General features: G+C 37.9%; 1 protein-coding gene across 1 annotated transcript in view; it reads left to right on the forward strand.

Moving 5' to 3' along the window:
• The window catches only part of LOC127229305 (uncharacterized), a gene marked incomplete at its 5' end in the record, with an annotated part of 280,807 nt that overhangs the window by 113,782 nt on the left and 143,047 nt on the right, over nucleotides 1-23,978 (forward strand). The gene's annotated exons all lie outside the window — the stretch shown is intronic.

Consider the following 23,978-nt stretch of genomic DNA (forward strand, 5'->3'; position numbering starts at 1 on the left):
TGATGGAGTGGCCGATATTGCAGTACTAGCAGTCACCGTATCATGGCAAGGAGTGGCACTCATACTAATTACCAGTGGGAAACTCTATAGTGAGCATTTTCTTTGAAATTATCAAATGGTTTAATTACATGGTAAAGAAAATAACATGACACTTATTAATAGTCCATCCTCTACTTTGGCAATTCTATTTTTGCTCTATTTCTTTTATATAAGTTCTTTTTATTTTACCCTCCTAATCTTCCATGTCCTCCTTCTTCCTCTGTGTGTGTATTTGTGCATGTATGTATGTATGTGCATACATATGTGCATGCATATATAGATTTGCATGTGTGTATGGATGTGTGTGTATGCATGTATGTATGTGTGTGTTTGCAGACATGTATGTGGGAGGTTATACGTGTGTGTGTGTGTGTGTGTGTGTGTGTGTGTGTGTGTGTGCATGTGTGTGTTATAGAGGTCAGAAATAAACACTGGGTATCTTCACTGATGACTTTCCCCATTATAATTATTATTGTTGTTGTTTCTCAAGATAGGGTTTCTCTGTGTAACAGTCCTGGATGTCCTGGAACTCACAGAGATCTGCCTGCCTCTGCTTTCTGAATACTGGGATTAAAGGTGTGTACCACCACTGCCTGGCTTCCACCTTAATTTTTGAGGCAGAGTCTCTCCCTGATTGCACTTAGACTGGCTGGTTATCAGTGAGCTCTGAGTTCCTTCGCACTCACTCTGCTTCCATCAGCACTGAGATGATAGACACCTGCCACCGTGTCTAGCTTTCTTTTTAATATGGACCCTGGGGAATCAGCTGAAGGGCTTTATGCTTCTGTGGCAAGTACTTTCCCCTTGAGAATCCAGCTAACCTGAAAACATTCACTAGACATAGCCTTTTGAACCACCTACCCCCAGAGCTGTCGGAAACAAAGCCTTTGCTTCGCAGCTTTAGCAACTCTAGTGGAGCCACAGGAAATTCAGAGACACTGGCAGTCTAAGATTTTTAAAAGAGAGACACTGTCAGAGCTCCTCCCAATGCTTGGAGAAATAGAAAGAGAATGATTGTGACACCATTGGACCAAAAAGAAGAGAAAGCATGGCATTGATTTTGCTTAAATATCAGGTTCAAAGGTCAACTCTGAAGTCATTGAATACTGTAAAATGTGTACGCTTGTAAAGTGGATTTCTTTTCTTTTTCTTTTTTCTTTCTTCCTTTCTTTCTTTCTTTGTCTTTTTAGTGTAACACAGTCTTAACTTTTAACACAGTGGGTCTGACTTTACTAATGATATTTCGTGACACTGATATTTTTATCTACTTTTAGAATACTGAGTAGATTAGAAGTAATTACTTTTGGATCATTTTTCACCAGATCCTTCTTGCTTTCTCATCTTTCCTGAGGCAATGTGGCTACATTCCCTAGATGGACCACACCATGCTATAAACTTGTATTTTAGTGCATTTTCTCCAGCTGTCCTCAAAGAGGACAGGTGAACCTTGGAAAAGAAGAATGCCAACACATTTAGTGAGCAAATACAGGATGTATAAATAGGGAGAATTTCTTATGCTTTGCGTTAGGAAAACCTGATTATTATTTTGCTTTGTTTTGAGCTGAGAGACTAATGTCATGTTCAAAGACAGAAGAGGGGCTGTCTCCTTCTGTCTCAAACAGATTTATACAAAACCAGACACGGAAATTTTTTCCTAGGACATGTCTCCTTTATTGCTTACTTTTATTTTTATTTCTTTCTTTCTTGAAAGCTCCTAAGCTTATTATTAGTGGTTAGTGGTTAATATCTCCCATGGGCTTGTCTTCTATTATACCAGGGCTGTGATACAGTACACTGTATTTTTTTTTTTTTTTGCCACTGATGTGTTGTTAAGAGATTTAATAATGGGTAAACAATCACATGTGGCATGGTAATTCATTTCAAATTAAAAGTTTATTAAACCCTGCCTTGATGACTTTCTGGATATTTACAACTAAAGGAAGGAGTGTGAGGAAGTTGTGGCCACGTGGTATGCTCGTGGCTGTAAAGTCCCTACCTGAAAAATGTGCTCATGATCTTCTCCAAGTTGCCCTACCTCCATAGGCTTCATATGCAGTCTGTCAAATCTGCTCTACTGTCCCCAAGTCATACAGAGGAAGTTCTCATGTTCCCTCAAAAGTGTACTCAGTCTTTCCCAAGAGGATTTTGCACTTAGTCTATAGCTGATATTTTCAACCGTGATCAACTTCTTACCACACGGATACCTGGGAGCAGGAAATGTTTAGGAAAGGCTGGAAGAAAATATCTATGATATAAATTTTATGATCGCCACCTTTCAAGTTGTTTACTTTTAAGGATAATTGCTAGAGAAATGGTGACTGTGTTTGACAACTTTGTTTTGCATATGGCTATCTTGCAAGAACAGTGGTTCCTGGCAAGTTCTGGGGATGCTATTTTATTCTGCATTCAGGAGCATTCTGTTGTGCAGCCATGATGAACAAACCACACTGCTATATGCAGTGGAGTTGTTAGCCAAAAGTGTCCACTTCTTGATCTCCAGAGGTTTACTTGAGCCCATCTGCTCCATTATAATACAAGCATGTATGTCTGCATGGCTAGTGGGTGGGATGGGCTCTCCCAGCATCTTTTACATAAACAAATAACAAAACTTCTTGGGAAGAATCCAAACCCACAGAAGAAATAAGTGTAAGTGTCTAAATAGCTATGTAGTTGCAAGATGATAGAATGATTGTAAGAAATATGTGTAGTCAGTGAGTCATATTTGTGCTCTCTCTGGATTGGTTCCATACTGTAGAAGAAAACTGATTTTAGGGTATAGATATTATATTAGACCTCTCTCTCTCTCTCTCTCTCTCTCTCTCTCTCTCTCTCTCTCTCTTTTCCTCCTAACACTTCCCTGTCAATTCTTATAAATTATATCAACTAGAAGAGGAAACAAAGAACCATTGTTGATTATAATAGAGTCTTTGACATCTGAAGACCAGAATTAGGATTTTTCCATTCTACAGTGCTATAGAAACATTAAGCATTCAATAGAAATTGTCTGCCTAGTACTAAATTGATGTTTTCCCAGGCTAGTGATGGAAAGCATGACTCTTTCTCCTAACAGTGGACAACAGCATGGAGTCAGAGGAGAAGTCAGTCTCATGGTTATGAGGAAAAACTACCATACTCTAGGCCTTTTAAATTCCCTTTTACAGGATATGTTTAACTTCAGCTGGATTTCTCAGTGCATGACACCATCATTAGTCCAGGAGCACTGGTACTTCATGGTGTACCCCCCATTGCAGAAGACAAGCAGCTGATAGTACATAGACTTTCAGTATAATAAGAGACCACCCAACATGGCTAGAATAGGAGGCATTGTCAAAGTCAAAAAGCAGCCTTGTTGAGCATTAAATCATGTAAAAATTGAGTAATACCAAATATATATTTCCTACACTACAGTTAAATAAAATTAATGGAACAATAAATTGTGTCCACACATTAGTCTCCTGTAGAGCTGTTAATACACATTGACACCTAGACTCTGCTCACACCTGATGACTCCAAGTCTCTAGGGTCATCTCCTTGACATTGTTACTGTTAAAAAAAGTCTTTGGACTCCAAATCAAGAAAGATGGAAGGTTTCTGGGGCATGGTAGTACATATCTATAATCTCACATGAAGGAGGAAGAGACAGGTGGATCAGGAACTCAAAGCCAGTTTTGGTTACATAGCAAGGTTGAGGCCAGCCTGAGTTACATAAAACCTGTCTCAAAAACAAAACAAAACTAAGCAGATGTCTGATAGGAAGCTATTGATAATCCTGAGTTTCTTTTTTTCCTTGATATAGGGGAGAGGGTTTGATCTTTGGTTATTCTTTAATTTTATGGTATCATGAAGACTCCTTGCCAACTAGCTTTAAATTTTTTTCTTTAAGAAGCCCAACTCAGTGCTGACTGACCCCAGTGTCCTTTCTCTTCATTAAAGATAGGTATTCATTTGCATGTTTGGATGACCAACCTCATGAGAATTGACTAAGTCTACGGGGTCTATGCTGTCCCTGGCACAAAGCAATTGTTCAATTAAAGACTTGCTAAATGAATAAATTAATTCATTTGTTAGGTAACTGTTGACTAACATATCTAAGAAGGAGATAAGACTTATTTTCATTTGATAATGGCATTCTAGGAGTAAGCAAGGAAATATGGAGTCAGAAACAAAAAATTGTTGAAAATCTTAGTTTTCTACTGACTACAGTAGAACCACTGGGAAATAGCACATGTCTATTTAACTCTGTATGGACCTCCCTTTCTTCCAGAATGTCCATACTTTCCTGCATCTGCACCAACTACACAGCAGCTTCAGTTGCCCAGCATCCTCACCCACACCATGTTCCCATTTTTCTGAGAACTCATCCTAATTTGACTATCACATCATCTTGTGATTTCCATTTTTTTTTTTTTTATTTCTTGAGTGCTGACATCCCTAAACATCTCCATGTGTACTTGTTCAGGCATACCAGTCCTTATTTGCTTGTTTGTTTTGAAACCGAGTGTGGTGAAGCTGGTCAGCCTCATCTTGGACTCACTATGCAACTGAAGATGACCTTCAGCTTCTGATTTTCCTGCCTTACCTTCTGAGTACACCCACACTGGGATTAAATGGTATCTTGGGTTGACTTTAAGTCATCATGTTTGCTAGGCAAACAGTCTACCCATTGTGTGGCATCTCTGGCTCTTGTTGGCAGTTTTTAATTATGCTTTTAGTTTTCTTTATGCTGAGTTTTTCTTACAAGTTCTGTCAGGAATATGCTAGTTGCAAATATTTCCTCCTCACCTGCCTTTGACCTTTTTGGTTTCTTAGACCTGTCTTTCATAGAGTGAGCCTCCTGGATTTTGATTAAGTCCTGTCTATCAGGCAAAGTAGACTGGGCTTTTCATGTCACTGCTTCAAATGTCGCCTTACTTCAGTTCACAAGACTTTCGGTTTCCTTCTGAAAGTTTAGGTGGATGATCTATTTGAAGTTTGGTTTTGAATTAGGCACAGGGTTAAGATTATGCTTAAGATGCTTCTGTGTGCAGGCAAGACTACCTCTAACATCCTTTTGTGGATCGATTTGTTATAAGGTTGAGTTGTCTTTGCATACTGGCCAAAAATCAATTGACTGAATTTTTAGTGTTTACTAAAGTTCTCTATGCTATGACTACAGAAATTAGTTTAGTTTCCTCAACATCTCTGTTCATTCCCAATGACTTACTCCTCTTTGGTGTAGCCCTAGAAACGAACCTGGCAATTATTTTTTAAGTTTTTAAGTTTTTTTTTGGTCAGTGGTTTATTATAATACTCGAAACTTAAAAAAAAAATCAATTAGTTATATGTTTATTCTTTCATTTAAAAGCGATAATATTCCTTTCCTTCACTTTCTTCCTTCTTTTCTTCCTTTTATTCCCCCTTGTTTTAGGAATTCTCTAAGTAGCTTTGTGGGAGGATTGTGCCTAGTGTGTCTGTTCAATGTAAGACAGTGAGAGAACACACAGGTCAAATAAGACTAGTAGTATGAGAAGTAGAATCTCAGTGGGGACACTTCCTGTTGGGATGGTCATCCTTTATCTGAAACAAGGACATGAGAGCTACATCAGGAGAGTTACCAGTTTTACCTGTCTTCCTTGTGATGAGAGACAGCTTGTGAGTGTTGGGGTCAAGTTTCTGTAGCCAGTTTGAACTAGATCACCATGTTACATTGCAAAAGTCCCAGCCCCAAATTCCTGTTGAACTTAGATTAGGAAAGCAACTCTTTCCTTATACATTTATCATTTATTATTGTTATTCTTGTTTCTTCAAGTTATAGTCTCACTATGTGCTTTGGGCTGGCCTCAAATTGATGATCTTCTTGTCTCAGTCTCCTAGAACTTCTCTAAGACATTCTTAGCTACCTGGATCACATATATGCATATGTATGTGTATATGCATATGATGTAGACGTGTATATATATATATTGCATACATATTAATACATATGTACATACAATAATTTGTTAACCGTTACCCCATTTCTGTGAAAAAATCCTAAAATCATGAATCTGGAACTTGAAAACAGTCAACAGGATTTTGCTGGTGTCATTTGGAGCTGAGTTTAGGGACAAACTCTCTGAGATGGTTCCAGGTTACAGACAAACATAACCATTTCTACACAAGATAGCCATAATTTGAAGTTTTTTGAATGACTAAGAATCCTATTTGTTGAAACTTTAAAGTAAATGGTAGACTCTGTGGCATTTGGTCTGTAGGATTTTTGTTTGTTTGTTTGTTTGTTTTCAGATAGCATTAATAGATCTGAATCCTTAATCTGAGTCCAAAACTGAGCCTCAGGGAACCACAGTATGATTCAAAGTGATTAATCTGCACAAAGAGCTAATTACCTGCATTTTAAAATGCCCTTACTTACTATACAGAAATGCATAAAATACAATGAGTCACAGAAAATCTTAAAATTTCTTTAATTTAGATCCTTTCAAAAAAAAAATCAACAATTGATAAACTCTTCTTCTTAACTCCATGTCCTCTGGCCTTTTATTTCATTCTCCTCCTCTTGCTTTCCTTTAAGTATTGAGGTTGTCACCTTTTAGTTTTATTTACAAACAGAACAAGCTTTCTGGTAGCTGTAGCATTGAACTGTCCAAACAGGCTTAGTTGAGAAAATTCTTCTCAGTGTTTTTTGGAGCTGAAGTAACTCCTACCATTAGTGGATTTCAACAACAACAACAACAACAACAACAACAAATTATTGTCATTTGTTGTCCTCTTGGGATTACTTTCTGGGGCTCTTCACCATCCTTCACAGTCCATTACAACATTTTATTTTCTTTGATCCACTTCCATCTCAAAGTCATGTCTGAAACCTGTTGGTGCTGAGAAGGCAAGAAGCAGCCATGCAAGTCGGTAGATTGGTTTTGACAGGACTGCAGTGCAGAGTCCTGCCTGTGCCCACAGTGATGCTGGCTGACAGCCTCTCACTGCTCCTGGAAGGAGAGAACATGTGGAAGGAATTTCTCTTTCCCATTTCACAGTTTGTCATTTCCTCTGCAGGGCAGCCTCTGACCTCTCCACAGATCCTGACACCCATACAGGAAGTGCTCCCACAGATGTAAAGGAGGTGGAAAAGCAGTTAATGCCAAGAGAGGAGGGAAGGGGGCATGCCAGAAAGATGTGAGGGGCAAAGAGATGAGAATGGTTTAAACCATTTCCAGCAGGAAATGCTGTATTCTTTCCTTTGGAGAGCAGCACTCACTAGTCTGCTGCTGTTCCAGGAGTCAAAACGTTGTAGGGAAGCTACCTTTGAACCCCCTCCCTCCTCCCTGTGCTTCATTGTAAGTAGAAGTGGCAATAAAAACAGATGTGTCACATGCAAATGATCAAAAATAAGGATGGAGGAAAAGATGCAGATACATGTTTGCTCCTATACTGTAGGACATGAGTACATAGTGTGTGTTTCCAATTAACAGTCAGTTAGAGCCATGGCTCACTACAGCTTGAGATTCCAGGACTGTTCCTATGCTTAGTGTTTTGTGAGGCCTCATGCATCCTCCCTGTTGATCAAACAGTCCAGTAAAGGAACACAAGGGCTGATGGCTAGACTGTCAATCATACTGCTTTGACATTGTTTTCTTGTGCATGGCCATAGTCCATTTCAACACTCCTCAGATTATCTGTATTTCAGGAATGATGAAGGGACTCAGTTTTGAAAGCACAGCCATGCATCATTAAACAACAGGGTTATGTTCTGAGAGATGGAATGCCAGGCAATTGTGTCATTGTGAGAATGGTAGAGTGTATTTGTGGGCAGTGTGAAAAAGCTAGTATTGCTTTTGGTACCTGCCACTTACCGAAGAAGGTTTGCTATATGGCACAATGTATTTGTATACATTTACCAGGATATGTATTTTTCTAAGAGCACTCTTTACAGAAGGGATAAAATTTTACTTCTCTTCACTCTGCTCCCTGAATCTGTTTTATGAATATGTGTGTGATATATATGTTCCTTAATCTTTTCAGGTGAGGGTACTCACTGTGAAAATATATGATATATGATATATATAGATATATATTCAATAACCATTCATAAAGATATACTCTCATTTGTCTTTGGTCAATTCCTCTCATTTAGTCTGTGCCTCAGAATTACACAAATGCCTAAAATGCTAGCATACCAGTCAAAAATGGCAATAGATCACAAGACTATGGTTCTTGGCTAAAGGCTAGCCACTGAGGTGGACCTATCAGTGTAAGAAAATGAGAGCCCTCTGAAACAGCCTCAGGAGCAGTGGTTTAGACAGGGCAAGTTACCACTGTGCTTTGATCAGACCCACTTATCTCTGTCCTCACTATTTAATCTGAGGTTCCCAGGGGTGCTGATAGCTGAACACAGAAGAGAGTTAAAATAAGGAGCTGTAGGGAGGAAATGCAGTTTCAGTCTACTTTTGCTAACATAAGAGTCATGATGAATGAAACTAAGACTGGCTGAGGAGGATCTGCCTTTGAGTCATGACAAAGTGACTGCCAGTTGGGCGGGCCTCACATTTGCTATGGTTTGTTTCACTGGCTTTTAGTTCAGGCTCTTCCTGCAAGCCCACAAAAGGTGGCATCTCCTTTGACCAGGTCCGTTCTTCCAAAATTGATGAGTGAAAGATTGAGGGGTTGTGAGACTTCACATGAGTACAGGGATCATTACCTTTCTATGTATCTACTTGTCTATCTAGTGTCTCTGTGTAGGAATGTTGGCATGCATATGGCACAGCTGGCCTATAGAAGCCAGAGACCGACCAACTTCAGGTGTAGCCCTTGCCTTTGCCTTATTCGAGACAGGGACTCTTGCTTCCTACTATGAGCTGCAGGCTAGCTGGCCCCTCAGCTTCAGGTTATCCTCCTGTTTCAACCTTTCATTTCACCATAGAATTTTTAAATTTCCAATTTATTAGTTTCCCCTTTTATGGTTCCTATTTTGGATGTCAAGTCAAATAACATTTTAGTTATTTTTTCTATCTTATAAGAGAATTTTCTGTCTTAAAGTGCAAATAGATTTTGAGGGTTTTTAAATATGTGCGCATATATATATATATATATATATATATATATATATATATATATTCTCATGGGGAAAGAACTGAGCTAAGCTTAGCTCAGTTCTTTCCCCATGAGAATAGCAGATTTTCCTGATGCATGTCTTAAAAATCAGCAGTTGTTAAAATAAGGAAAAAAACTAAAAAAATAAAAAGAATAAAAAAAATAATGTATCAATATTTATCCCTAGAATACGAATGGACTTTGGGAGCCCATTCCACACATAGAGATAGTCCCTCAGCCTAGACACATTGGGGAGGGCCTGGGTCCTGCTCCAAATGATATGGCAGACTCTGAAGACTCCCCATAGAAGGCCTCACCCTCCCTGGGGAGCAGAAAGGGGATGGGATGGGGGTTTGTTGGGGGAACAGGGGAGGACTGGAAGGTGCAGGAACTGGGATTGACATGTAAACAAGCTTGTTTCAAATTTAAATAAAAAAATTATCATAAAAAATAAAACTCAAAATGCAGAACTATTCTTACAGCACCACACTTTGGGCAATTCTCACTAAACTCTTTTTAGAATGTTTGTTTTACTTTGCTAAGTAAACTACAACTTAAACTGTCAAAATAAAATAAAATAAAATAAAACCAAAACAACAAAATAACAACAACAGCAGCAGCAGTTGGGCACAGTTCTGCAGACTTACTTCTGTATTTCTCATTAATTTCATGACCTGCCTCTCACTCTGCTAACTCCACAGTCCTGATTGCCACAGCTGTGTAATAGAGCTTGATAGCTCAGATGGTGATTTCTCTCATTTATGTTTCTTTGTTGAGAAGATGTCGACTTATTTAAGGCCCGTGCCTTTCCATATGAATTTTAGAAGAATCTTATGTTTTCCACACCAAAAGTAAATTACCTTGTGAAAGGAAAAGTATCAGCTCACAACTCCCAAGACCAACTTCTCAGATAAAGTTATCAGCACAAACGAGATTTATTTGCCCCAGAGGGACAGAGGGCTGGAAATAAGAGACAAAGACAGGAGATAGAGGATGAGGGAGAAGAGGAAGGGAACAAGGGAAAGGGGACAGGGGCATTGCTCAGAGGGTAAAAGGACTGCCTTTGGAAAGGGAGGAACCTGCATGACACATAGGAAAATGACAGCCTTTAGGATGAGGTGTTTAATTTTAATCAGGCATGTTAATTGGGTGATCCAAAGGGAGTTTTTGATTGTTGGATTTCAATATTTTGATAGCTGGAAATTAGTAGTCAGCCTTGGGACTAGGGATTGGCCACATAAAGAAATAGAGCTTGGGGTTAGCTTCAGGAATGTAATCTAACAAATTTTGGCAAGACAGAAGGAACTGAGTAAAAGGGCAAGAACTGCAGAGCTACAAGCTCAAGTGGGCTGGTGTCCTTTCAGTGTTGGTGGACTTCCATTAGATTTATAATCTAGTCAGGGGGAGGTATGGTCTTATCATATTGGGTATGGTTTTCCATTTTATTTTTTAGTTCAGTATGATGTGTTTAAATAAGTAAATCACACATTTAGTAATTTTGAGTCCAAAAGTTTTGTGAAGCCTATACCTAAGTACTGTATTATCTATGTAATAATTATACAGTATTGACTAGATTGATGTAAGGTAAAAAGAGAATTCAGAGTAAAAAGAGATCATTACACATAAAGAATATATATAATAGCTAAATTATTAATGTACCAATAAGATGTTACAATCGCAAGAATTTATGGACAAATAGTGGATCATCAACTATTACAAAGCAAAAATAGGGTGAGGCGGGACTAAATTATCACTTATAGTTTTGATAATACTATTCTTTTTTTCCTTTTTTTTTTCTTTTAATTTTACATATCGATCCCTGTTCCATCCCCCTCCCTCCCTCCATTTTTTCCTCTTTCCCACATTCTCATGCCCCCCCCCCCGATTACTCTCCCCTCTCATACCCTCCCCCCACTCCACATGTAAGGTGTTGCTCTCCATCAGCTACTAGATGAGGGCTCTATGGTGGTGGATAGGTTAGCTGTTGATCAGGGAAGGGCATTTATGGTAGCCTTTCCACTGTTGCTCAAATTGTTAGTTGGGGTCAGTCTTGTAGGTCTCTGGACATTTCTCTAGGTTCAGTCCCTCTTTTATGGCTTCTTTCTCTCTCTCTCTCTCTCTCTTTCCTTTCATCTATTCTTCCCCTGACTCAATCTTTCTAGTCCTATATGCTTTCCTCTCTTCCCTTTCTCTTTCTCCTAGTTCCCTCTCCACTCACTGCTCCCCCCACTTCCCATATGCCCTGGAAATCTTGTCCCTTCCCCCTTCTGTGAGGGACCTTATATGAATCTCTTAGAATCCTCCTTGTATCCTAGTTTCTCTGGTGGTGGGAATTATAGGCTGGTGACTGACCCTTTGCTCTATGTCTAAAATCCATATATGAACGAGCACATACCATGTCTCTATTTTTGTGACTGGGTTACCTCATTCAGGATGGTTTCTTTAAGTTCCATCCACTTGACTGGGAATTTCAAGATTCCATTACCCCCCAACCCCCTGCTGAGTAGTATTCAGTTGTGTATATGTGCCACATCTTCTTTATCCATTCTTCAGTTGAGGGACATCTAGGTTGCTTCCAGGTTCTTGCTATTACAAATAATGCTGCTATGAACATAGTTGAGCACATGTCTTTGTTGCATGAATGTGTATCAATTGGGTATATGCTTAAGAGGGGGGAGTGCCAGGTCCTATGGTAGATTGATTCCCATTTTCCTGAGGAACTGACACACTGATCTCCAAAATGGCTGTACAAGTTTGCACTCCCACCAGCAGTGGAGGAGTGTTGCCCTTTGTCTATATCCTCTCCAGCATAAGTTGTCATTCTCCCATTCTGGCAGGAGTAAGATGGTATCTCAAAGTTGTTTTGATTTGCATTTCCCTGATAGCTAAGGATGTTGAGCACTTAAGTGTCTTTCAGCCTTCTTGTTTCCTCTATTAAGAGTTCGCTATTCAGTCCTGTACCCCATTTTTAATAGAGTTATTTGGTGTTTTGGTGACTAGTTTCATGAGTTCTTTGTATGTTTTGGAGATCAGCCTTCTGTCAGATGTTGGATTGGTGAAGATCTTTTCCCAGTTTGTGGACTGCCATTTGGTATTGTTAACTGTGTCCTTTGCCTTAAAGAAGCTTCTAAGTTTAAGGAGGTCCCGTTTATTAATTGTCGATCCCAGTGTCTGTGCTACTGGAGCTATGTTTAGGAAGCAGTCTCTTGTACCAATTTGTTAGAGGGTACCTCCCACTTCATCTTCTAAGAGGTTCAGTGTGGCTGGATTTATGTTGAGGTTTTTGATCCATTTGGACTTGAGTTTTGTGCATGGCAAAAGACATAGGTCTATCTGCAGTCTACACACCATCAACCAATTGTGCCAGCACCATTTGTTGAAGATGCTTTCCTCCTTCCATTGTATATTTTTAGCTGTTTTGTCAAAAATCAGGTATTCGTAGGTGTGTGGATTAATATCAGGATTTTCGATTACATTCCATTGGTGTACTTGTCTATTTTTGTTCTAATACCAGGCTGTTTTCAGGACTATAGCTCTGTAGTAGAGCTTAAAGTCGGGAATGGTGATGGCTCCTGAAGTTCCTATATTTTACAGGGTGGTTGTGGCTATCCTGGGTCTTTTGTTTTTCCATATAAAGTTGATTATTATCCTTTCAAGGTCAGTGAAGGATTGTGCTGGGATTTTAATGTGATTGCATTGAATCTGTAGATTGCTTTTGGCAAGATTGCCATATTTACTATGTTTATCTTACCTATCCAAGAGCATGGGATAGCTTTACATTTTCTGGTATCATCTTTAATTTCTTTCTTTAAAAACACAAAATTCTTATTATATAGGTATTTTACCCCAAGATACTTTATGTTGTTATTTGTGGCTATTGCAAAGGGTGATATTTCTCTGATTTCTTTCTCAGACCCTTTGTTGTCTGAATAAAGTAGGGCTAGTGTGGTTTTTTTTTTTTTTTTTTTTTTTTTTTTTTTTTCTTGTGTCCTGCTAGTTTGCTGAAGGTGTTTATCAGCTGTAGGAGTTCCCTAGTAGGGTTTTTTGGGTCATATCATCTGCAAATAGTAAAAGTTTGACTTCTTCCTCTCCAATTTGTATCCCCTTGATCTCCTTTTGTTGTCTTATTCCTTTAGCTATGTTCCTTTTATCCCTGCTCTCTCTAAGACCTTTATCATGAAAGGGTGTTGGATTTTGTTAAAGGCATTTTCAGCATCTAGGGAGATGATCATGTGGTTTTTCTTTTTCAGTTTGTTTATATGGTGGATCATGTTGATAGATTTTCATATGTTAAACCATCCCTGCAACCCAGGGATGAAGCCTACTTGGACATGGTGGATGATTTCTCTGATGTATTCTTGGATTCGGTTTCCTAGGATTTTATTTAGTATTTTTGCATCAATGTTCATGAGGGATATTGGTTTGTAGTTTTCTTTCTTAGTTGTATCTTTGAGTGGCTTGGGTACCAAGGTGATTGTGGCCTTGTAAAAAGATTTTGCTAATGCACATTCTGTTTCTATTGTATGGAACAATTTGAGGAGTATTGGTATTAGCTCTTCCTTGAATTTCTGGTAGAATTTTGCACTGAAACCATCTGGCCCTGGACTGTTTTTGGTTGGAAGGTTTTTGATGACTGATTCTATTTCATTAGGAGTAGTAGGTCTATTTAAGATGTTTGTTCTTGATTTAATTTTGGTAAGTGATAATTATCCAGAAATTTTCCCATTTCCTTTGAATTGTCAAATTCCGTGGAGTACAGGATTTCAAAGTATGACCTGAAAATTGTCTGGATTTCCTCAGTATCCATTGGTATGTCCCCCTTTTTTTTTCTGATTTTGTTATTTTGCATGCTCTTTCTCTACTTTTTGGTCAGTTTGGATAAAGGTTTGTCTATCTTGATGATTTTCTTGAAAAACTAACTCTTTGTTGCACTGATTTTTTTGTGTTGTTGTTCTGGTTCCTACTTTATTGATTTCAGCCTTCAAACTGATTAATTCCTGGCATCTACTCCTCTGGGATGAGTTTGTTTCTTTTTGTTCTAAGGCTTTCAGTTGTGCTGTTATTTCTCTAATGTGACTATCCTCCATTTTCTTCATATGGGCACTTAATGCAATGAATTTCCCTCATAGCACTGCTTTCAAGGTGTTGCATAAGTTTGGGTATGTTACATCTTCATTCTCATTGAATTTTAGGAAGTCCTTAATTTCTTTCTTTATTTCTTCTTTGACCCAGGTATGGTGTAATTGAGCATTGTTCAGTTTCCATTAGTTTGTAGGGTTTCTGTGATTTGTGTTGTTGTTGAAACCCAACTTTAAAACATGGTAGTCTGATAAGATACAGGAGACTATTCCAAAAATTTTTTTTAATCCATTGAGGTTTGTTATGTCGCCTAGTATGTGTTTGATTTTAGAGAAGGACCCATGTGGAGCAGAGAAGAAGATATATTATTTTGTGTTTGGATGGGATGATCTATAGATGTCTGTTAAACCCAATGAGACAAAACATCTGCTAGTTGTATTGTTTCTTTGTTAAGGTTCTGACTAGTGGTCCTGTCTGATAGTGAGAGTGGGGTGTTGAAGTATCCCACTATAAGTGTGTGAGGTTTTATGTGTGCTTTGAGTTTTAGTAGTGTTTTGTTTACAAATGTGGGTGCCTTTGTAGTTTGGGCAGAGATGCTCAGAATTGAAACTTTGTTCTGATGGATTCCTCCTGTGATGAATATGAAATGACTGTCTTCATCTTTTTCTGATTGATTTTGGTCTGATGTCTAACTTGTTAGATATTAGGATAGCTTGCTTCTTGGGTCCATTTGATTGGAAGATCTTTTCCCAACCCTTTATCTTGAGGTAATGTCTTTGAAGCTTAGGTGTGTTTCTTATATGCAGAAGAAAGATGGATTCTGTCTTCGTATCCATTCTGTTAGCCTGTGTTTTTTTTATAGGCGAGTTAAGACCATTAATGTTGAGGGAAGGTAAGGACCATTGATTGTTAATGCTTGTTTGTTTTAGATTTGTTGGTGGTGGTGGTACTGTGAATGTATTTGCCCTGTTTTACCCTTGGGCTCTGGTGAAGTGGGATTATCTATTTTCTTTGTCTTTGTGAGCATAGTTAACTTTCTTGGGTTGGAGGTTTCTTTCCAGAACTTTCTGTAAGGCTGGATTTGTAGATAGGTATTGTGAAAATCTGGCTTTGTCATTAATATCTTGTTTTCTCCATCCATAGTGATTGAGAGTTTTGCTGGTTATAGTAGCCTGGGCTGGCATCCGTGGACTCTTAGTACTTGTAGAACATCTATCTAGGATCTTCTGGCCTTGAGAGTTCCCATGGAGAAGTCAGGTGTAATTTTGATAGGTCTGCCTTTATATGTTACCTGGCCTTTTTTCCTTTACTGCTCTTAATATTCTTTCTTTATTCTGTATGCTAGGTGTTTTGATTATTATATGTCAAGGGGTCTTTTTTCTTTGTTCTAGTCTATTTGTTGTTCAGTATGCTTCTTGTACTTTCATGGGCATGTCCTTCTTCAGATTGGGAAAGTTTTCCTCGACGATTTTGTTGAATATGTTTTTGGCACCTTTGAGCTGGGCCTCTTCACCTTCCTCTTTGCCTATTATTCTTAGGTTTGGTCTTTTCACGGTGTCCCACATTTCCTGGATGTTTTGGGTTAAGGATTTGTTGGATTTAGGATTTTCTTTGGTTGATGAATCTATTTCCTCTAGTTTATCTTCTGCACCTGAGATTCTCTCTTCCATCTCTTGTATTCTGTTGGTTATGCTTATGTCTGTAGTTCCCGATTTTTTGCCCAGTTTTTCTATTTCCAGCATTCTTTCAGTTTGTGTTTTCTTTATTGTCTCTATTTCAGTTTTCAAGTCTTGAACTGTTTCCTTCACCTGTTTAATAGTTTTTTTCTTGGCTTTCCGTACTTTCTTTAAGAGATTTATTCATTTCTTCCAATTTTTTTTGTTTGTTTTCTCTTCCATTTCTTTAAGGGATTTTCTCACATTGTCTTTGAGGGCCTCTATCATTTTTATGAAGATATTTTTTAAATCATTCTCTTCTGCTTCATTTGCTTTGGGGTGTTCAGCTCTTGTTGTTGAGTCCCTAGATTATGGTGGTGTCATGCTTTTCTTTCTATTGCTAGGTGTTTTCTTGTATAGCCATCTTCCCATCACTTCTTCCAGTAGGTGCAGGTAGGGTCTCTCTCTCTCTCTCTCTCTCTCTCTATGGTACTCCCTGAGTGGGCTTAGTGGGTCAGAAGTTCCATGTCTGTAGCTCTGGGTGGTCCAAGCTCTTTAGGAGGTCTCTCCTCAAGCAGGAGTCTGGTGATGGGGGTCAAAGATCAGGCCTGGCAAAAGGTGTCAAAGATCCAACAGGCAGGGACTCAGGATGGTCCTGAGATGATAGGTGGATCTCTGGGAGGGGCCTGGAATTCCACCAGAGGACCGGTGGTGGGGATCAGAGATCAGATAGGTTGGATAATCATTATTATGTACCAATAATAATTGCACAATTAGAGCGTTTTTCAAAAACTTGTTTTTACCATATATATATATATACATATATATATATATATGTTAATTGAAATAGTTAGACCATGGATTTAAGATAATTACTGATATAACAGAATATGTCTGACATGTTAAAATTTGTGTCCTTCTTGCTTTTTCAGTTGTTGTTCTTATCTTCTGGCTTTTCTGTATATAGATTATTGAATACTAGTTATAATTCCATCCTGATTTTCTTAGTGATTTAGAGTGTTTCTTTGTACGGTGTCTTAGTGGTTGCACTAACACTATTTTTGTCAACAGTAGGCTGACTGTTGGGCAGTGGTCCCATAAGACTGCATTCCCTAATGTGTTCCACATAAACTTATTTAATGCAAGTATATTCCATGATGCATGTTAGTACACATATGTGATATCAGTTTCAATTGTCTATGGTTTATCACTTTGAATTAGTTGGGCATGTCTTGCTTTCATTCCCGGACTTTTACTCTTCTTTTCTTTAAAATATCATTTTCTTGAGTACATGTGGGATTATAAATTTTGTTCTGATCATCAAGTATGATTTCTGAAGCCCATAAGAGAAAATTGAGTGTATTAAACATGTGTTAATATCATTGGCTCTTCCATTTTTCTTTATTCCCCCAGGTACCTCATGGTTCCTTCACCTCCATTTTCTTCATGTTTTAATTACTTGTCAAGGGTAGATATTTAAGTGAGATTTTCCCTTAAGTTTTCATACATCTGAGCATGTATTTTCCCCTTCATTCTTTAATGATAGTTATCACATAAAATTTTGTGGCTGGGGAAAATTTTGCAGTTAGAATTTGAAAGATACTGAATTATTGTAATCTGAATGATTCAATTTGTTGTTCAGTGGGAAATGTCTGGGGATGCCTAAAAGGGTGAAAAGGTTCTATAGAAGAGCCACCTAGTGTACATGGGTGGGGATGTATTATCAGGCCTCATGCTAAGAGGTACCTGTTAGACACTTGTTGTGGGACCCTTTATGCTGGTTCTACTTCAAAATGTGTGAGAGATGTCTCAGGTAACAGGAAAGAAAGCATCAGTCAGGACCCTGGTTCACTCTTGCCCAGGACTCAATGCATCTTCTCTTGAATGAAGAAATAGGCAAAGCACCACTGAAGATTTTCTCTTGATCTACAGATTATTTCTAAGCGTGTTGTTTAATTGATTATTGCCTAATGCTCTTTATTCTGTCATTCTGTTTTCATTTCTAACTCAATTTGTTGTGTTCATACAAGTTCATCTGTTAGTCACTTGAGGTTGAGTGTAACCCTATTTTTACTCAGCAGATTTCTATAATATTAGATACATACCTTGCTGAATTGGAGTATCAGTCTATGACTTCATCTCTTTCTAATTTTCTAGTATTAGTGGCAACTTAAATAGGTAAAATAATTCATTATTCCCAATAGCTATGTTCAATAGAAGTGTTAATTGATGATAATCAGGAAAAGCTCACAAGCAGCATATTAAAATTTCTGGATTCTTTTTTTCATATGTAAAGGGGTATTTAACATTTTTAAGACTAAGGGAGAAAAAGAAACTAATTTTTATAAAAGGGTAGACTCTTCTTTTATATAGCAGAGTTAGAAAGTGTTCGAAGTTTATTCTTAAAAAGAATAACAAAGTATGTCCATTTTCTTTATTGTGATAGTATTTTATCAGGCAAGGTATGTATGCACAATTCTTTTATAATCTTTTGAATGAAAATGACTCAAATATTAGTAATTTGCTGGTAGACATTATCTGCTGGCCATATAATTCACGAGCAACTTGAACTAAGTAAATAGTATATACAAATGTCCTTACAAACTGAAATCTGGTATGCTCTTCTTAACTGACTGATGAGGATGCTCATAAGTGTCGCTCAAGTGTGCCTTGGTTTGCCCATCCATGTAGGAAAGATGTGAGCTTGCTGGTTTAGACAGGTGAAATTTATGGATGGCTTCATTGTATTCTTGCATCCAGTTACATTAAAATATTCTTAAATATTAAATCATTAGGCATTTTCACATTTCTAGGAAAACAGTTAATAAAATATTAGATACATCCTATCAGTTACTAGTTACTAAACACTTTGGATTTGGGGTGATAGGGAGAATAACATAGGTTAAACACTCAATATGTTAATGCCTTTGTCAACCATAACATTTTAATTTAATTTTATTTTAAAGATTTATTTTTTGTGTGTATGTATGTGGTGTGTGCATATGTGTGTGTGTGTGAGTGTATATTGTATTGGGGGAGGGTGTGCCCACCCAAGTGTGTGACTATTAACAGAGACCAGAAGAGGGCACTGGATCACCTGGAGTTGCAGTTATAATTGGTTGCATGGCTACCTGACATGGGTACTAGGACTAGAACTTGAGCTCTTTGGTAGAGCAACAATCCCAACTACTGCGCGCCCTGTCAATCCTATTTTTTTTCTATAAAGATGAGAAAATTGTTTTTTTCTTAACATCCAACACATGTTGACATACTTATATTAGAAGCACTCTTGCAGTTATCTTGATTGGGTCAAGTCATTCTACTAGCAGGGAGTGCTGTGAACTTCTACTTGCGTTTGTATAAATCCTAATTTATTTGTTTTGTAAATTTTCAGTTAGATGTTTGACTGTACGTTTGAATCTGATTAAGCTGTTTGTTGACTTGATTAGCACATTTCCAAAATTTGGAGCCATTATTTTTGGAGCCAAGAAACACATTACTACTAGGGTTTTGGCCTGTGGCTGCAGCCATGGTCATTGTAACACGCTGCTAAGAATTTGTAGTTTGTTGCTTATTTTTGGCCTTTAAACTGTTCATTTGTCCTGTGAACTAGATTATGTGCTTCTGACTGTCACTTAGCTGAATGCATTTCAAGTCAATTTACTAAAATAGTCACTGTTAAGCGGTATATTTGGGCAGAGTTGACACCTTTGACATTTTCTAAAATGGCAAAAATGGCTGTATTTAAGGCTATGATTTATGAATGTTGTGTGCCTCCAGAACCTCCATCTCATTCCGGATTTTAGCTTAGCTACTGAAACTCTTTCCACAAACTGCTGAGGGGGCAAGTAACTACTGCTGGGTGATCAGACAGATCATGAGGATGGACAGACAGACATTTATACAAACACAAAATCTTATTATCGATACAAAAACAATGACCTTATTGCTTCTTACAAGCGCCCCATTTCACAAGAGCAGAACTGGGGGAAACACAGATACAGCAGAGTGAGTGGGTAAGGAGAAACAGGATCAATGGGAAAGGTTTGCCTTTTGGAAGCATGCATCTCTTGGCATAAATACGAGACTCAACTTGCAATGATTTAAAAAGTATTTTGAACCTTCAGTTGTCTTCTAGATTGCTGGCCTCTATTAAAAACTTCTTAAAATAATAGATAGGTTTAATTCCTCAAGCAAAAGAAAAATTATGTCATCTTAAAGATTTTCCTTATTTATTATATAGATGAGACTTGACTGTGGGGAGAAAAGGCAGCAGATCTCATGTATTGCAAGTTTTAAATGTATCAGGCTAAGGTTTACTTAATTGGAACCTCCAGGCAATAAAGGAGCCCTTTTTAAAATTCTGTGATTCTTAATATGCTAAATAATGCAAAGCCTCCCTCTTGAAGCATGGGACACACATCTGGCAGCTTAACATTTAAATTACAGGGGGAAAAACGCCTCACTTCAGTTGTAATTTTCTCTAAGAAAAGAATAGGAAATGTAATACAACTGAATTTAATTTCTGCTTAGATCTCCATCTTGTCTAATCGCAGGCATTTTTTCCTTTGTATTTATATTTTACATGCACTTTCTGTATGTTTTATTAATCTTTAATTTGAGATGCTTCTCAGTGTCAGAATGCTTGAGAAAATGTCGTTGTGCTTTACTTAGCAAATTGTTTTGAAAAATCTGTCGGATTTCAAGCATCAAAAACAAATAGGATAGAAAAATAAAGGGGAAATGGAATTTCAGAGACCCATAAAAATGTTTCTGACAAGAAGGGAGCGTGTTTCAGTGGACTTCCCTCTCAAGGTTTCTTTTTCTTTCTTTCTTCTTTATTTTTTTTTCTCCAGTATTAATGTTTTCTCTGTTTTGTCATTCCCTGGCTGTTTTTAATGCAAAAGTTATTATGAGCAGCATTCTTTCTTTGTATTTCTCCAAAGGACAGTGTCAGATCCTTGATTAATTTTGCAAAGGTCATTTGGAAAAACCATTAAAAAACATGCCAAGTAAAAAGATTAGCATACAGGGAGAAAATACACTTTCATAAACATATGCATTTATATACAGAGAGGGTACAGTAATATTATACAATTTTGACAAGTGTTTTTCTTGTGTTCCTCATGTATTATTAAAAATATGACTGTTCCATTTATTTCTTCTTGGTGACACCAGCTGACATACTGTATAGGCATCTGCGGGCTAATGCTACTTGTAAACATTTTATCTCTTTCTCAGCATAAGAGGATGTGGTCATTGAGTAGAATCCTGTTACATAAAATAAAGGGGACTTTCAAAATAATTAACCTAAATTTATATTATTAACACATAAAATGGACCACAGGTATACCAGACAAGGGCATGTATTCATTTCAGTCATTTAATTAAGATATTAAGCATTTTTTTCTATTTCTGGTTTTAATTATCATAGGGTAGCTGGTACTATACTAGGTCTTCTAATATAATTCCCCATCAAACTAGAGAGAAAAACTGAAGCTATTGCCTGGGGTTCTGGTATCAAGAAATATAACCATGACTCTTGAGAGCAGAGGCCTTTGTGTCTGAGTCCTCACAGGTGATCTGTGTCTCTCTAGGCAGTCATGGCATCACAGCTGTGACATGACGTCACAGCAGAGGTGCTCCCCTGAGCTGGGAGATGGAACTCATCTTTCTGAGCAGCTGACAAAACTGGAGCTGGCAGCAGGAAGGTGTCAATGAAGTCCTTGCCTGCCTGGGCCTGAGAGTTGAACGGGACACAATAAGACTTAGACTAACTTGGACTTGGGCATTGCTGAGTGACTGCTTCCTGCAGCTCTTGTAGACCTGAAGTGGAACAGTAGCAATACAAGGGTGGAAACAGAGAAGGTCAGGTCCAGCAGGAGAAGTCGTGCTAATAAATTATTGTGTATCTGACAGCAACATCAAGTCAAGATACCCAAGGTGTTCATGTTGTAAATAAAGGCCACCCCCTGGAAAGCTTACTCCAAGTCATTCCTAGATTGCATTAAGTAAACCCATAGCAGTGGTTCTCAGTCTTCCCAATGCTGTGACCCTTTAATACAGTTCTTCATGTCCTGACAACCACCAGTCATAACATTATACTTGTTACTTCTTCTTCAATGTAACTTTGCTACTGTTATGAATCATAATGTAAATACCTGATTTGCAACCCCTGTGAAAGGGCCATTGGATCTCAAAGTGGTCATGACCCACAGGTTGAGAACTACTGATGGTAATCGTTAGCACTGGTTACAGCCAAGTTAGGTGGTGTTGAGTAAGCTCATGGTTTTTCACAGACCAATGTAATATTGAAGACAAAGGTTTAAATGTAAAAGAAAGTAACTGAACTGCTTACTACAAAAAATACTAATGTCTTTCCAAGAGAGATAACAGAGTCCAGCATCTTGTACACTATCTCTAAATGAAAATATAGTTAACAGACCTGTTAAGAAACAGGAAATTATAAATTATAATTACAAGAAAAGGAAATGTGAATAAAGATAACTCCAATATGGTTCTGTTATTAAATTTATTAGAGAACATTATTTAAGATGTCAATATAAATATATTCACAAAATTAAAGAAAAATCAAAGGGAAGTTTGGTCTATAAGCAGCCAATGAACCAAGCACAAAACTGAAATATTAAGGCTTCAATAAGAAATGCACTAGATAAGTTTTAATAGTCCATCAGAATAGTAAAAAGAAGAGATTATGAACTTGGGGACAGAATGACAGAAATCAACCAGTCTATAATATAGAAAAGAGAGAGTGGGAAAAACAAGAGTGATTGAGAGAATCCTGCAGGCAACATTACACAGATGTCTGTGTGTGTGATAGAGACTTAGAAGGAAAAGAACAATACGAGGGAAGAAAAATATACTTAAAAAGGACACAAATTGAACTCTTTTTAAAGAAGGGGTAGGGTTGGAACTTGGAGAAATTGGGTTAATGGGTGGGAGGTAATATAATAAAATCACATTATATGATGTTATCAAGGACTTGATGATAAAAAAATATTTTAAAAAGTAGTTACTAAAAAATCTCCAAATTAGAAAAAAACTCACAGGCTGAACATCCTCAGTTAAAATGAAAGCCATATATGCAAAATGCTTTGCCATGCATCGATAGATAGTATCATGCCTGCCACGCTGAACTTCTATGGTTAAGTAAAAATCCTGACAATAAGAAGCAGCAAAATCAACATATTGTAGAGAAGAAACAGTGCTATCACCAAAATGGAGGACATAAATCACAGGGGTTGGGACAGCATGCACAAAACCTGTTCAAGCCCAAGTCAGAACAAGCCCAAAACCCAGCCTTAGCCTTGGAGTCATTGGCAGTTGTTAGCTGCTGAGAGATGGAGAGACAGCTTTCCCTAAGAGTCTAGCCCCTCCTCACCATCCTCCAGTGAAGGGCCATACACCCAAGGATATTGGGGCAATACAAGTTGAAGGGTTAATTAAATTAGACACAATTTTCAGTGGGCAGGGAATTAGGGTAGGGAGTAGGTAAAGTCAGTCCTAAATTGTATACCTTTATCACCCCACTCCCCAGGCTCAGGGGACTCTGGAAGAGGAGGCAGAAAGATTATAGGAGGCAAAGGGTACTGGGGACAACAAGGGTACAGTGCCTTCCAGGCATTCACAGGATTAATATGAATTCACAAAAATGATAGAGGCCTGCATAAGGCTTGCTCAGGTTCAAGCCAGACAAGTTTCCAGCGCTGAGTGGGGAAAATGGACACAAGACCCCATCTCTAACGCAGAAACTATCTCCAAATGATTCCACTTACAAAGGAAAAATTAGTTTTCCACAATGGACTGTTACTGGGTATATAAATCACATTTCAGGGCAGGCCTAGTACCCAGGAGTAGATGGCCAACATAAAATTAACTCCCTGGTGTTTGTGTAAACTTTTTGTCTCATATCATTTTATTTGAGCTGTGTGTGTGTGTGTGTGTGTGTGTGTGTGTGTGTGTGTGTGTGTGTGTGTTTGTGTATGTTCATATACAAAAGATCCAAGAGCATTTTTTATTGTGATATAAAAATATCTGATGTTTGACTTCTGGGGTGGTACATAGGAGCTTAGATTTGTCAAACCCTCTGAGCTATGCATATAAAATATGTATAGTTCA

The sequence above is a fragment of the Phodopus roborovskii genome, unplaced genomic scaffold, assembly GCF_943737965.1.
Source record: "Phodopus roborovskii unplaced genomic scaffold, PHOROB, whole genome shotgun sequence".
In the NCBI taxonomy this organism is placed as follows: Eukaryota; Metazoa; Chordata; class Mammalia; order Rodentia; family Cricetidae; genus Phodopus; species Phodopus roborovskii.